The following is a 14,696-nucleotide window of genomic DNA, read 5'->3' as shown; positions in this document are numbered from 1 at the left end:
AGAGGTTCTGCAAAAAAGCTTGTGAACATTTTTACTTGTTGGTGAAAGATAAGAAGTATCCCCACCTCAGAGGTCCTAGTCAATGCATTAATGCTCATGATAGGAGTTCTGACTGTTAGAGTAAAAAATTATCATTAATAAAGATGTTAACATTACAAAAAATCCAGGAAAATATAGACAAACTTAACAAGTATTAGAACTAATAAAACAGGTAAGCAAATTCACTGGATACAAAATCAGCATATAAAAAGGAAGAGCAGATAATTCTTCTCAAAAACTCCCAATCCAAGACAAATCATGAGAAAATATTAGATCAACTCATTGAGAGACATTCTATAAAATAACCTGACTAGTACCTCAAAACTGCTAAAGTCATGAAAAACAAGGAAATACTGAGAGGCTATCATGGCCCAGAGTTGCCTAAGAAGAAATAATAATGTATCCTGGCTAGGATCCTAGAACAGAAGGAAGAGATTTATAGAAACAGGTAAAATTCAAATACAGTCTGTAATTTAATTAATAGTTCTGTACTAAGGTAATTCCTTCATTTTCACAGTGTACCAAGGTTGTGTAAGATGTTAACATCAGGAGAAACTGGGTAAGGAATATTTATCCTATCTTTGCAAATTTCCTGTATACCTGAAGTTATTAAAAAAAAAAAAAAAAACAACTATACCATGTTGTAACCCCAAATAACAGATTGGATAAGTAATAGGAAAAAAGGCTTTCTAAAATCAAATTGAAATCCCAATGGGATATTTTTTTCAGTTGTTTTTCTTTTTTAGTTATCTCTTCACTCAATGCGAACTCACTGCCCTGAGGGATCTGAGGGATCGCATGCTCCACTGACTGAGCCAGTCAGGTTCCCCCTTGATAGCATATTTCATCAAACTTGACAAGCTAATTCTAGAAGTCATTTGGAGATGGAGGGCTAAGAATAGCCAAAGACACTTTTGAAAGCAAAGTAGGGCAGATGCCCTTTCAGTTATCAAGATACCAAAAGCTGTAATAATTACTATGATGTGTTAACACACAGAGATAGACAAATGGGCCAGTGGGACAGACTAGTGGGACAGGCCTACTCATATGCAGAAACATACATCAGGAGAGAAATTAGATCCTTACCACAAAACATACAGAAAAGTTAACATTAAAAAACAACAACAACCAAGGCTATTAGAGTATCTTTCTGACTTCTGTGTGGGTAGGGATTTCTTAAGGAATAAAAAGCAGAAATATGAAGGAAAAGACTGTTGAATTTTACAGCACCAGTATTTAACACTTCCATAACAAAGGATATTGATGGCTTTTCTTTTGACTTGTTTATGGTACATGTTTTAGACTTATATTTAAGTGCGACGGGGGTAGGGGACAGGGGGTAATTCAAGCTGGTCCATGACATCTTATGCACCTTCAAAGATCACCCTGGTGCTGTGTAGAGAATCTTGGGAGGGAAGGGTTTGGAGTGGAAGCAGGTGATCCGGTGAGTAGGCTAATAACCAGGGGAAGTCACGGTGATTAGGACTGTCACGAAGAGGGAAAACACTGGACAAATTTGGGATGTCTTGGATGTAGGGTCAGCAGGACTTGCTGATGATTTAGATGGTGACAGTAAGGAAAAGAAGAATCAAGAGCAATTGTGAGATTTTTGGCTATAGCAACTGGTACTGCTTATAGAAATATATAGAATTATAGAATGAGGCAAAGGGAAATTAAATATTTATTTAAAATGCTTTCAGTTCCTGTTGAATATGCAGGTGGAGCAGTCAGATACAGGAGCTTCTGTGGAAAGTTCTGTGGCAGGGGATTTAAATTTGGGAGCTGTTGGCGTCTAGGTGGTATTTAAACCATGCCTAGGGAGTGCATGTTGACGGAGAAGTCTAGTGACCGAGTTGTGAGCGTTTAGAGGTTGAACAGAGCAAAAGTCAGCCAAGAGGATGGAGAAGAGGCCATTGAAAACCAGGGTGGTGTCCTGTCGTGTCACGGAAAAATAAGATAGCCTGGGTTTTTGTTTGTTATTGTTTCTTTTAGTGAGGATGTTGAATGTTACTGAAGGATCAAGCGAGATTAAGGTCAAGTTTCCTAGCTGCATAGGGAATTGCTCAGCAGTTTCATCGGGGGGCATGGTAGGGGGAGAGGATGTGCAGTGAGGCCGGTGAGTTAGGGACAGACCACTCTATCAAGAGCGGTTTGGAGGGAGAGGGGGAGGGAGCACTGAGGAAAGGGGTAGTCACTGCGGGAGTCCCGAGGGCATGTGGTATCTGAAGGGAAGGAGTGATCCAGGATCCAGAGAGACACCTGTACTGCAGGCAGAGGCCTTTGAGGAGAGAGAGCGGGGTCGTAGAATGAGTTAAAGTCATCACCTCCTGCACCATGTGCAGACGTTAGCATCACCTGGGGAGCTCCAAAACCACCGCGTCTGCGGGGCCCTGGGCAGCTCCAGGGTTGAACAGCTCCCCGGCTGATCCTGAGGTGTAGCCAGATGTGAAAACCTCTGACCTGAGGGTAGTAGCGCTCACTTGCAGTCATGCCTCTCGAATTTCCCGAGAGGCTGCTGGGGAATAGGTTTCGGAGGTGCACAGCACGCACAGTGTTTTCATTCAGATTTTAAGTTCACTGTGGCGCTGCTGGCTGAGAGGAGACCGTGGAAGACTTGGGGAGCTTAAAACACCCCCCACCCCAAGCCAGTAGCTTCTTAAGGTAGCAAGCAACCACTGATTTCTATTTATACTTATTATGTATGAACAGAACACTTAATTTTCGGCACCACATTCTGTGCGCTAGTAAGTAACCTGCTTATTGTAATTAACCATCTAATGAATTTGTTCCTTGAAAATTAAAATCCTACATTTTTTATTGGCCACGGTAAAGTTTCAGTGTACGGATTGACCAGAATACAGCTTAATTCTTCTGCAGGGTACACTTTTCTAATAAAAAATGATGCTCCATGAACACGCTTGCATATAATCTTTCATTCGCTGCTTATCTCTGCCTTCATGGAACAGTTGGATCAATGGTATGTTAATGAACTTTGTATAATTCATTGCTTTTACTGCTAGAAAAGAAATTCGTATTTATAACAAACAGCATGGGTTGGAGCAGGGGAAAAATTCCTCCCTTCATCCTCCTCCCCTCACCCGCAATTCCTTTTCCTTCAAGGTAACCAGCTTGCGATTTCCTGTATTCTTTTGCGCAAGTTTTACCTGCAAATGTGTGCATCCTTAACAAACAAATGAAAACACTTACCAGCTCATTCCTACAAACGTGAGCAATTTGTCCCTAGTCCCGGACAGCCGCCCCTCGCTGCTGTCCCGGGCTACGGTTCCCCGGTGTCCTCTGTGGTCCGCCGTGTGCCCACCGGCACTGTGGGGGGTCCGCGGGGTCCGAGCCGGGCCACGTGCGTGGCACTGCGAGGGGTCTGTGCAGGGCCACGTGTGGGGCGGCTCGCGGAAGTCTTCGGGGCACTGCGGGGTCCGTGCCCCGGGCGTGGTGGGGGGCTGCGTGCGGGCGCTGGTGGGATCTGTATGAGGGCGCCGCAGGGTCTGTGCGGGGTGCTACCGGACCGATTGCGGGGTCTGTGCGGAACGCCGCGGGGATTTCTCTGTGTGGGGCGGCTGTGGGGATCCGTGTCGAGATCTGTGCGGGTGCTAACAGGGTGGCTGCGGGGATCTGTGCGGGTACTGACGGGTGGCTGTGGGATCTGTGTGGGATGCTGCGGGGATCCGCGTTGGGATCTGTGCGGGTTCCGTGCGGGCCGCGGCGGGGTCTGTGTGGGGATCCGTGTCGGGATCTGTGCGGGCTGCGGCGGGGTCCGCCTGGCCCGGCGTGCAGTCCGCGCGTGACTCTCCACAGCGGGTCCGCCAGCGCCAGTGCGCTCCCCTGAGGTGCCAGCCTCCTCCCTCGCTGCCCGGGTTTCTGGCGCGGTTCGGCCCGTACCGCCCGGGGCCCGAGAGAGCCTGGCTTACGGAGGGACTAGCCCCGCGTCTCTCGCGTGTCCTGGACGCAAACGTGTCGTCTCCCACTTTCTCGTTCTTCACACTTCAACGTACATGGTTTTGCCCGCAGGATTTCCACTTTTGGGACAAATGTATTTTTTTTTCTTCATTGGTTTTGTGTTTGGGAGTTGTTGGTCAGCCCTTCTGCTTGTCACCCCCGTTTCTTTGTGTGGGGGTCTCACACACCCCCACACCCCCTTATCGAGACCCCTGTCAGGGGCCCCTGGTGTTGGCTGGGTTGACGTCAACCTCCTGCCTTCGCGCCAAGCCATCGCCACGGCAACCGCAGCCTGATTGGCAGCGCTCAGAGGCGTGGCGAGGGGGCCCGGGGTGGGCAGCTCGGCCTCTCATTGGCCTGCGCTGCAGCCCCGCCTCTGCGGAGAGCCTGACAAGGAGTCGCGCGCAGAGGCTCGGTGCAGACGCTGGGAGCCGCGGGGAGGACGAGGTCGGAGCTGAGGAGCGGACATGTCCACCCTAGGCTGGTGGCGCCGCCGGGCGCCAGGGGCCCTGTGGGCGTGCTAGACTGTGCACACGGGCTGCTCCTGGGCCGAGCCGTGGGGCCCGAGGCAGTGTGGTGAGGGGAGGTGAGTCCGGCCGGACCCCCGCGCTACACGTCTGTGTCAGGACGGTGTCCGGATGCCGCGTGAGGCAGCACGGCCGTCACACGCTGCACTCTGGGACCCTGGTCAGATGGGGAAGGGGGAAGGCAGCCGGCGGACACCGCCTGGTGGGGTTCTCAACGGGTCCGGTGCTCGGGTTGCCGCGCTTGCCGCGGACGCCATCTTGCGTGTCTGGCCGGGGTTTCAGGGACCGGCTACCCCTTTGAGGTGGCCGCGGAGCCGGGGGGCTGCCGCGCCATCTTGCCTAGTGGAGGTGGGGGACGGGGACGGGATGACCGCGGACTTGTGTCAGGCGAGCCCGCCAGGGTGGGTGCTGGGGAAGTGGTGGGCTGGCCGGGTCTGGGGGCTACAGATCACTACGTCTGTCCCACGGCGTCCCTGACAGCCAGGTCCCTCAGGCTGTCTCAGCATCCTTGCCAGACTTTGGGGGCGGGGCTTGTTTTGCCGCAGTGGCGGCGGGAGGAGCTACAAGTCGTGAGGGGCGGGGCCGAGGGCTTCACGCCAGTGGGTATTTTCTCAGGGCTGTGAGTGATGGGGAGCCCCGCCCACCTGGCGCCATATTTGGTGTGGGCGGTGAAGTTTGCTGCAAAGGCGCTATCCTGATTGGTTGGCCGCGGATTGGGGTGGGGCCAAGGGCGGTTGAGACTGCGGCTAGCCTGGGCTGTGACGATATCATTGAATCCCTCCTACCTTGGCGCCATCTTTGATGGGGGTGGCTAAGGTCTGCCGCGCAGGCTGGTGCGACGGTGGCTGGCTGGCCGTAGCGGGGCGGGGCCGAGGGCTGGCGGGGGGGGGGGGGGGGGGGGGGGAACCGTGGTGACCCCGTGTTCTATGATCTGAAGGCTTCAGGGTCCTGACTACCTAGCACTTTCTTTGCCAGTCGAAGGTTTGGCTGCAGAGGTTTGCCGTGACGGTGCCACCTCAACTGGCTTGAGGGCTAAGCTCTGACTTCTGAGAATGGGCCATGGCTAGTGACCCGGAGACCGTTTTGTTGGCTGGGTCCATGTGGTTTGGAGAAGCCAAGCGTTGTGCTAAGTTTGCCGCGGCTGCCGCGGTCGCGGCCGCCATGAAACTGTTAGTACTGAGGTACAGAGCTACAGGCTGTGGACGCACCGGCTGTTACTCCTTGGTGATATCTGGGCGCGGCAGAGGCCTTCCCTTGTGGTTGTCACCCTGCGGTGTGTCTGGCCCCATCTTTTGGCTAGGGGAAATGCTGGGGACGGGAGCAGCCTAGCTGTGTTGCGCAGACCCTGTCAGCGGGGCTGGGGGTGGGACCACAGGCAGTTTGGGGGACTGACCCTGCTGCGGGCCCCGCCCACGCTGGCACTATTCATGTTGGCCGACAGGTGGCTGCCGAGACTCTCTGCGCAGGCGCCATCTTGAAGGACAGCGGAGCTGCAGGGGCGGGTTCAAGGGGAGAGGAGGCGCTGCAGAGCTCGGCCCACTGTAGCACTGTTTGTTGGCCGACAGGTGGCAGCCGAGACTTATGCGCAGGCGCCATGTTGAAGGACAGCCGAGCTGCAGGGGGCGGATCCAAGGGGGGAGGAGCTGCAGAGCTCCCCGCGACTTACTGCGCAGGCGCTATCTTGAGTGACAGTGGGGCTAGCTGTAGGGGGTGGGACAAGGGGCGGGGCTGCAGAGTTGGGCCCACTCTGAAGCTGTTGGCCGACAGGTGGCAGCTGAGGCTTACTGCGCAGGCGCCATCTTGAGTGCACGTGGGTTTGGCTGCAGGGGCTGAGCCCAAGGGGAGGGGCTGCGGAGTTCCGCCTACTGTGTCGACAGGTGGCAGCCAAGACTTAACTGCGCAGCCACCGTTTGAGTGACAGAGGTCCTGCAGGGGGCGGGGTGAGGGAGGGGCTGCAGAGCCCCACCCACTCGATTGATATTAAGACCTGTAGGTGACAGCTAAAGCTTATTGTGCAAGTATCACTATCAGTGATGGTGGTATTGCTGGGAGCAGGCTTGAGAGAGGCTTTCATGTTTTGAATAACAGGAGACTGCAGACCCCTACCCATTGGCTGGGTAGGCCTGGGTTGTGTTGGCGTGGGGTGGCCCCTCGAGGCTTATTGCACAGGCGCCATCTTGAATGATGGCAGAACTGCAGGGGGTGGGCCTGAGGGAGGGGCTGTCTTGTCCTGAACGATAAATAGACCCTGGAGACCCCTGCCCATCCCAGCAGTATGTTTGTTGTCCAGTAGGTGGCTGCCGAGGCTTACTGCACAGGCGCCATCTTGAATGACAGCGGAGCAGCAGGGGGCGGGCCCAGAGGTGGCTGCCGAAGCTTACTGCGCAGGCGCCATCTTGAATGATGGCGTGGCTGCAGGGGGCGGGCCCAGAGTGGGCAGCTGGGGCTTGCTGCGCAGGCGCAATCTGAGTGATGGCCGAGCTGCAGGGGACGGGTGTAAGGAGGGGCTGTCGGGTCCAGATTCACCGGGCTGCAAACACCTGCCCATCCTTGTGCCATGTTGGCCAGTAGGCGGTTGCTAAAGCGCCATCAAGAAGGACCGTGGAGTTGTAGGCGGTGGTTTGAGGATGGGACTGCCGTGTCCTGAGTGACTGAGGGGTCCTGGGGAGCCCTATCCACCTTTGCATGGCTAAGAACAGGAGTCAGGTTTGCTGTGTAGGCTCCAGTTTGGCCAGCCCAGAGCGTTTGCCGCAGTGGCCACTCAACAGGGTGGCAGGCGAGATACTTCCTCGGAGGACACCAAAGCCAAGTCTCAGGAATGTGGGGACAGGGTTCATCTGTGCAGCCCTGAGGGTCCGTTTGAGTGACTGGGGTTCAGATGTCGGCATTTTAATAGATTTGGGGAAGGTGAGGTCTCCAGAAGACGGACCCGTGCTGTGGGAAGAGGACGCGTGCTGTGGACATAAGTTTTGGGGTGTAGAGGCTCTGAGGTCAGTATGGAGTTTACGCAAAGAAAAATGTCTAAGAGCCTGGAACTGGACAATTCAGGGCTGCAGACAGGAGAGGGGCGTGGCACGGGAGACAATCCAGGGGAGGTACTCTAGGCATGTCCGGGCGTGGTTTGTGGGGGGGGCCGCCCTGGTTCTTGGGTGGGGCTACCTGCTGGTGGCGGGGGTGGGGGGGTGCACATGCGCAGAGTCACTTGTGGCACTGCTGCTGCGTCCTCTGGAGGACTACCGCGATTCCAGCACTAAAGTAGCTCTCACCATGTTTGCCTACGTGTATCCCAGACTCCAGCTGGGGCACTTCTAGTCCTAGCTCCACCAAAGCATCTCGTAAGCCCCCCATTTTGGAGCATGTTGAAAACCTCTACAATGGTGGGTAAGGTTAAGGAATGAAGTAACTACCTAATGGCAATAATACTAAGGTCCTAATAGAAGATAATCTTTTCATAGTACTTAAATTTACAGTGCAGTTAAACTTCTTTCCCTGCATCACTAGCTATTGGATGGCAAAACTGGAGTTTTAACTCACTTTTCTAAGGGGTACCTGTATCTCTAGTCCATGTGGTCTCCACGGAAAATGTCAGTAGATGTTCTGTTTTTCAGAGTGACATTAGGTTCATCTGTACCAGTCTGCCATGAGCTCTGAGATTGAGTTCTCTGAGCATCTGCTTTTCTATAAAGTGATACTTAGAAGATTACAGTGTTGTGGTGAGGAGTAGCAGAGACAAAAGCAAGTTGTTAAGTATTGTATGGGGTGTGTAAAATACATAAATATGTAAATAAATAATAGTACCACTTCAGCTATTGTTTTCCTGAGTTTTGCCTACACGTGTCCTTTGCTTTTAGAGGAACTACCAGCATCACATAGTTAATAAGTGGGAAGTTGGGTTCTTGAATTGATTTCTAAATCCAAAGCCCTGTGTCTTTACTGTTTTGCTTTGCTTGTTAGAAGACATTCTAAGAAGTTCAGAGAATGACTTGCACAGCCATTGGCATAACCCCACAGGGAAGAGACTGTGATTACAGTCCACAGTACAACTCTTGCCTCAGGGAGCAATGCCCAGGGCCCTTCCATCCTGGGAGGGAAGACTCTTTCTCCTGGTCTCACTTGACCTCTGCCACTGGAGGAGATAAAGGTGCAGTTCTTTCCAGTCTGAGGAATCTGGTATTTGCAAAGTAAATTTGGCATCTCATGTTTTCTTTTCCTTCCCCAGCTTTGCCTTCTCGAGCTCCTACCCTTCTCAGAGACACCTGGCCAGAGGAAGAGGAACTAGGTCCAAACACTAGGTGGCCGGGTCCAGGTCCAGGTGAGCTGAATTCCCTTCTCACACTGCCACACTCATCCTTAGAGTGAACACATTCTTCTTCATCCTGACACTTTTCTACTGCATACGTGTTCTATACAGCCATGCAAGTACCCGTTTGTGCTCTCTGAAAACCCACAGACTCTTCCGGTGAATTGCGTGTTTGCCAGAAATTCTCCTTGGCCTCATGCTATGCTTTTCAGTTTCCTTCATTTCCCGCCCACCCCCCCCTCCCAACACTCAGTTGCACTTTCAGGCCTACTTTTTCTCTCTTGTTGGGTGATTAGAGAAACATGAGAGGTCCGTCGGTTCTTCTAGCAAACATGGCCTAGAGTGGGAAAAGAAGTGTATTCCTGGAGCTCATAGTCTACTGGGTAATGAAAGACTTTGAAAAAATAATTGTACAATTGATGTTTTTGAGACAGAATATTCACTGTGGACAGTTAACCTGAAAGAGGCCACATAGGGCCTTTCTGGAAGGCCAGGGAAGCTCAGGCTGAGCACTGAAGAAGTGAGGATGGTAGTGTGTTGTGGCAAGAGTAGTCTGAAGCAGAGGGCACAGGGACATTTCTGAGGGCTCCAGAGAGAATAGCCAAAAGTCTAGGATGCCTGGAGCAAAGGAAAGAATTGAGTGGCGTTTGATCAAGGTGGGGAAGAGGTCAGTTGGTGCTGTGCTGTGAAAGGCCTTCCAGTGAGTGGTAAGTATATGGGCTCAATATGAAACACAATGGGAAACCATTGAGGTGTTTTAGCTGTAAAAGTAACGTGAGAATCAGATTTGTGTTTTAAAAATATGGTCTGTTGTAGGGTTCTGAAGAGGAGGGTGGAAACAGTGGCTGCAGCAATAACCATTTCAGGTCTGGGTGAGAGATGATAGCTTGGATTAGGGTCAGAGCAGGGGGAGAAGTGAAGTAGTTGGATATTAGAGAGCTACTAAGAGACTCAGTCGGCCCCGTACTCTTCTTTCACACCTTGCTGACTGCTTCAGGTCAGGTGCAGTGAATCACATCGTGTGGGGAAGTGAGCAAAATAGCAAAAGTTGTTCATTCTGTCAGCAGACATGGAAACTGCCCACTCTGGGACAGAACCATGCCAGACTTTGTATCTCTGGAAGTGGGTGACATAATCACTGGCCTCAACGTCTGCTGAGTGAGAACTGTAGTTAAATGACGAGTAAGAAAACATGCTTACCAAAATAGGTGGCTGTGCTGATGGTGTGTTACCATCTGAAGGAAGGCTCGTGTGCCATTCAGGTTGGTCCCTGGGAATCATTGGTTTATGCCTGGCCTCAGTGAGTGCCTCAAGTATCCAGTGTCTGGTCCTAAAGCCTGTGGACACTCAGAAACCTTATTTCACCTAAGGACTCATCCTGTGTTAGTAGATCCACATTAATGAAGCTGGGGAAACCTATGTAAACCCTACTGACATATTAGTTTATGTTGAAAACCGGTGTTTTGTACTAAAGTACAATGTTCCTGTTTTCTCCATTCTGGCTTGTTAGCTTATAGTGGGAGATAACTATAGCAGGGACCCAAATACTCAAAAGTGTGTATGATCAACAGATTCTCTCCCTGTAGACAGACTTACATGGGAAATGAAACCATAATGAAAAGATTGCTTGGTGAGTATGGAATCAAAATGAGAGAAGGTGAAGGTTCACAAGCACTGGCCTTTAGGTAGCCTAGCGCCAGCATCTGGTTGCAGTGAAGCTCTTGCTAGGGTAACTAGGACACCAGAGGTCTCCTATCTCCAGTCCTCTTTGTTCCCAATTTCCACTCAAATTAGGTCTGACCAGAGTAGCCCTTTCCTGTACATCGTTTGTGGCCTATCTTTTCATGTTTTTTTCTCATTTGGGAGAAAAAAAATGATTAGCTAATAATTGACGTGAAAATATGGCCAGGTTAGTCATACTGGCTCAGAAGACATTCTCTTTAAAGTAGCTTTATTCGTCTTGAACTATTTGAGGTCTGATCATTAAACTAAAATTCTTAGATACTATTTCCTCTCTTCTGAAATTTCTGGGGAAAGCCCACAAGAATGGACACCAACAAGGAAATTTTGCTGCAGTGTGGTAAGTGCTAAGCCTTTGTGATAGAGGTAAGCCCAGGGTGATGTGGAGATGATCTGAGAAGAGCCATCTAAAAGACCAGAGGGTGGAGGTTGCGGCCAGGATGGTAGGGAGAGTGGTCATTTACTCTTTGCTGACATTGCCATATGAAACTGGCCCCCCAGCAGCCCCTGTTGTCCGTATGCTTCTGTTTGTGATTATTCGAACAAGACCAGACACCTAAGCCTACAGCAGTGGTTCTCAAAGTATAACTACTGGGGTGCTTATTGGAATGCCTCTTTATCCTAGAGAACCACAGGCCTCCTAGATCGTCACATCTAGAAAGGCAGGTATGTATTTCACAAGTACCTCAGATGGCTTTTGGCACCCCAAGTTTGAGAACCACCACCCTAGAAGGACTTGAGCTGCGGTGTGTACTTGCAGACTCGGAGAACTTGGGTTGCTGAGGCTGTCAGCACTGGGCGTGTCACTGGGAGGTGAGGTAGGACTGGGGCTGGGGCAGCGCTTACCACGTGCATGCTGAAGTAGAGAATGTCGGTCTGCAGAGAGAGGCAGGAGAATGGAGCAAACGAGAAGAGAGAGGAGACCGCACACCATGCTGTCCCCAAGAAACGAAGAAAGTAACTTCCTCGCTTCCTGACTTTAAAGTTCTCAATTCCAGCCCCCTCGGATGAGGTAGGTAGAATGAGTGAGGGGGCTGAATCTAGGTGCACCATGATGAGGGGCCAAAGTAAGTAAGTAGAAATGGGGTTGAAGAAGCTCTCATGGAGCTTCTTTCTCAACTGATGGGATGTGGGGAGCCTGAGGTGAAACAGTGGGGTCACAGGATTTCGTTAGCTCTCCTCACGTGTCCCACTCAATGTTTTCAAGCCTCTGATCTGTGTTCTTTAATTGATTTCTTCCCAGTTCAGTTGTTTGAGGCCAAAGACACCTCCCCCCCGCCCCACCTTGTAGCAGAGGTGTCTGATGAATTCCATCCTTGTTTCAGTTACATTAAATGTGAGGCCCATACTTTTGTTTTCTATTCATTTTTTATGAAATAGAGAAGTAAAGTGCTATAAAACATTCAAAGAATGGCGCAAATACTGTGGTAGAAACCACAGTGGCAGCACTGTTGTACAGGCGGCACCACTGTCCTGTAGTTTTAAGTGGTCAGGCTCACAAGTGAAATTTATCCTGCATGAAATGTTTATGATGCATATAACATTTCATGGTTAGATGTCTAGTGTATGCAAGAACCAATATTTGGAGGTTAAAGAACGCTAGAAATCCATAAGGCCCTCTGCCCAGGGTAGAGAGAGACTGCTTTCTGTCATTCATCTCCTCTCTTTCCTTCCTCTTGGAATTGGTGGTCTTGGCCCCTAGGACCAGGGCTTGGTCCCTTTGTGTCTCCACCTTTGCCTTTGTCTGCCAAATGTGGTCAGACCTTTTAAGATCCTGCCCTTGGCTGCTACTCAACCCACACTGGGATCTGTACTCCAGAGAGCAGAAGGAAATGCGGAAATTTGAGTAGGGGTATGCTAGGGTCCACCTCCAAGTCAGGAAATGAAGGTGATGGGTTTGCCATGTGGCCAGAATTCAGTTTGAACTATGAGGCCAGAGGGGAGGGCGTGGGTGTGGAGCACCATCAAGTGATACAGGCAGCGAGTGGAGGGTGCCATGGGAGCAGTGGGAGGCGGCCAGAGGGGAAGATGAAGTGTCCTCGTAAGCAGGGGCCACATCCCGGGGACCACCACAGCAGAGGGCATGCTGCTTAGCAGTAGTAAGCAGAAAGGAAAAGGAAAGACCAACAGCAATTGAATTTATTTTGAATTTTATATTCAAAAATTTGTTTCCAATTATAAACTTAGAATAACATTTGAAATTAAAATGCAAAAAGAAGTAGTATCTTTTATTATTTATTTTTTTATTTTCCCCCTTTTATGAATAATCTATACTAGTTTATATGGAAATTTTCTTCTGGCTTAGTTTATATGTATTTCCGTATGTTTAAATATCCTTGTAGTTGTTTGCTCTTGTGTGTTTGTTTTTTTAGCACAATGAGATCATACCCAGTTCATTAACATTTCAAACTCAAGCTATAAGAGTGAAGTTCCTGGGATGTGAGACAGTAGTTGGTGGGCGGGGAGAAGGTGTCATATGCCACCTGGAGAGCTCAGATAATGTGTACACTATGTTTTTAGTCTCCATTTTTGTGGGTGTGTTTCTTTGTGTATGCACACATACTACTTAGTAGCTATTTAGCACTATCTACAAGAATTTCCATATAAATACACTTCCATCTATAGGTTTGCTTTCTAAAAACTGCCTTATTCCATTGTGTGGATATTTCCATCATTTTCTATGTGCATATAAATAGGTATACATGTAAATGCCACATATGCTGTACAATTTTATGCCCCGTTATTTTCATTTAATGCTTTAAAAGTTTTTTTACATTAGTGGTTTCACCGAGTTTAAATAAACCAGTGTACCTGTAGAATGGAATATTATGTGGCCTTCAGAATGATGTAGATCTATATGTACTAGTATAGAAAGGTAACCATCATAAATTACTAGGTTTTGAAATACATACACAAGGGACTCCTGGCTGGCAGGGTCGGCAGAGCACACGAGTCTTGATTTTGGGGTTGTGAGTTCCAGCCCCACATTGGGCATAAAGTTTACTGGAAAAAATAAAAGTTAAAAGCACACACATGCAGAACACCTAATGTGATCTCATTTGGGTAAAAATTTGATGCTACTCTATATATGGATGTCAAAAGGTTTAGTATAGCAACAGATTTGATCAGTGGATGTGGCTTGTGGTTTCTACATTAAATATTTTGTAATGTTTGAATGTCGTATTATCTTTTATGTTTGCAATCAGAAAATAATGTTAAAAAACTTCTTGAAAACATGACTTAATGGCTACATAGCATTCTATTAAAGATATTTATGTTTTCATTCCTTCCTGTTTGATGAAAATTTTGGAGGAATGCTGTTTTTTGAGGGCACTGATTTATTTTAATGAGAGCAAAGTAGATTATTGGCCTTTGTGGCCTTAGGCTTCCAGTGATGCGTTGTTGACATACAGAATTGCTTGGCAGGAGGCCAGACCCCAGCACTGGTTTGTGGTGCTTTCCTAATGCCAGAGGCTGTCCCAACCTTCTTGGAAATGCATGCTTGAATAACTGGTCAGAAATTAAAGTGTTGGCCATCCCCTCTCATCACTTTTGTTAAAATTATTCTTTACCACTTAGTCCTCAGAGAGTTCATAGTTTGTATTTAAACAGTTAATGCTCTTTTTGATTTAAAGACCTTTCTTTATTGTAAACTAAATCCCATGTGTGTGTACACTTTCACGCAAGTCAGGTTTTGGACTGTGTTAGCTCGGTTAAGTGTATTTGTCTTGACACTTGCGTCATTGTGTTGGAAAGAATACTGTACGTTTCCATATGTTTGGGTCATTTTACAGACAACACATTGCCCCCACCAGATACATACCTTATTCAGGATTGTCCTGATAGTTTTGTACCTTTATTCTTTAGAGGAACTGGATTCTCAGTTTATCAAAGCTTCCCATCCTTTCATTGGATTTTAATGTATGTTCAAGGAAGGATTGACAACAATTTCCACATTCCCATCCAAAAACATATGTCTTCATGTATTTAGGATTTGTGTTATGTCCTAGACATTTAAAAAATTTTTGTTTGGAGTTGCAGATAGTTTGAATTTATTTATGAGAATTTATTTATTTTGCTATTAATGGGATTCTTTTCTTGTATTTAGTGACAAGGTCTTTTAGCTCAAAATAATG

The 14,696-nt window shown here is 48.8% G+C and overlaps 1 protein-coding gene and 1 long non-coding RNA gene across 7 annotated transcripts in view; one reads left to right on the top strand and one right to left on the bottom strand.

Annotated features, from left to right (window-relative positions):
• Positions 1 to 4,216, bottom strand: part of LOC147573884 (uncharacterized) — a 169,810-nt gene extending 165,594 nt beyond the window's left edge. Inside the window, exon 1 of one of the 2 annotated variants that reach the window (XR_015245102.1) lies at positions 3,247 to 4,216. This is a non-coding gene — a long non-coding RNA (uncharacterized LOC147573884). The remainder of the gene's footprint in view (positions 1 to 3,246) is intronic. The other variant, XR_015245103.1, reaches the window with a different exon arrangement.
• Positions 4,217 to 4,394: 178 nt separating this feature from the next.
• The window catches only part of PEG3 (paternally expressed 3), a 32,850-nt gene continuing 22,548 nt past the window's right edge, over positions 4,395 to 14,696 (top strand). For 3 of the 5 annotated variants that reach the window (XM_086690781.1, XM_086690780.1, XM_086690779.1), the window contains exons 1-4: positions 4,395 to 4,579; positions 8,740 to 8,832; positions 10,858 to 10,900; positions 11,443 to 11,572. The gene's annotated coding sequence lies outside the window, so the exon portion shown is untranslated. The remainder of the gene's footprint in view (positions 4,580 to 8,739; positions 8,833 to 10,857; positions 10,901 to 11,442; positions 11,573 to 14,696) is intronic. The other 2 variants (XM_025914638.2, XM_086690782.1) reach the window with 1 other exon arrangement.

Source organism: Puma concolor, chromosome E2 (genome assembly GCF_028749965.1).
Source record: "Puma concolor isolate L17-30 chromosome E2, mPumCon1.1.hap2, whole genome shotgun sequence".
Taxonomy (NCBI): Eukaryota; Metazoa; Chordata; class Mammalia; order Carnivora; family Felidae; genus Puma; species Puma concolor.
This window is presented reverse-complemented; position numbering and strand designations above follow the sequence as displayed.